Below are 1,306 nucleotides of genomic sequence, written 5' to 3' on the forward strand. Positions count from 1 at the left end.
TACAAACATCAGCTACCATCCCTGGCCAGTAATACTTCTCACGTAGTCGTGCCAGAGTTTTATGGATGCCACCATGACCTGCGGAAGGCGAGCTGTGAGAAGACTCTACCAGCCCCGGTCGTAACTCCGACGGAACCCAGAGCTTCTAGGCATGGTCCGCTTGAAGCCTGTCCCCCTTGTCGAACTGTGTTCGTCGGTAAACGTAGCCGTCCGAAATACAAAGGTCCGGAAGTCTCTCCTGATTTTCTCTGACAGTCTTTTTCAGTTCGAGGTATTCTTCAGTCTCGAAACAGGGTGACTCCAAGGAAATATCAACAATTCTTTCATTAAGTGTTAGCTCACCCATATTCATCCGCGATAAAGTATCCGGTACGACATTTTGCGCTCCCTTTCGGTATTGTATATCAAAGTTATATCCTTGAAGTTTTAAGCTCCATCTAGCCAACCTGCCAGCCATATCTTTTTCATTCATGAGCCATTTTAAGCTGGCGTGATCCGTTATTATAGTGAATGGGAGTCCTTCCACATATGGTCTGAATCTTTTTATGCTCAGAACAGCAGCGTAACATTCGAGTTCAGTTATGGTGTAATTTTCTGGGCTTTATTAAGTTTAGCTGAAACGTAGGCGATTGGTCGTTCGTTATTGTCATCGTCCAATTGAAACAATACCCCACCCACTCCGTCAGTTGATGCGTCGCATTGAATATAGAAATGTCTGTTAAAGTCCGGATGCGTCAGCACGGGCGCCGAGATGTTTCAGTCGATCAAAGGATCTCCTAGCGTCGTCAGTCATATTTAATTTTTTTATCTTGTCTTTGGAGAGGCAGTCGTGCAGCGGCGCTGCAATGGTCGCATAGTCCTGGATGAAACTTCGGTACCATCCCGACATGCCCAGAAACCACCGTAGTTGTTTTGGGGCTTTAGGTTCGGGAAAGTCCCTCACAGCTGCCACCTTGTTGGCGTCCGTCCTGATGCATCCGTCCCCAACTACGTAGCCGAGTTAGCGCACCTCCTTGTAGCAAAACTTGCTTTTTTCTACGTTAATTGTCAATTTAGCCTCACGCAAACACCGAGCGACCTTTTCTAATAAACATACATGAGACAAAAAATCTTCTGAACACACTAACAAATCATCCAAATAAACAAACACACATTCACGTAATGAAGCGGGTATAACCTTGTCCATTAGACGACACATTCTTTGTACCGCGTTGCAAAGTCCGAAAGGCATGACTGTAAAATGATATAGTGGTCGACCCGGTACAGTAAATGCAGTATTTTCCCTAGATTTCTTCTCTAACGGAAT

The sequence above is a fragment of the Rhagoletis pomonella genome, unplaced genomic scaffold (assembly GCF_013731165.1).
Source record: "Rhagoletis pomonella isolate Grant_MI unplaced genomic scaffold, Rhpom_1.0 Rhpom_scaffold_00003, whole genome shotgun sequence".
Classification (NCBI taxonomy): Eukaryota; Metazoa; Arthropoda; class Insecta; order Diptera; family Tephritidae; genus Rhagoletis; species Rhagoletis pomonella.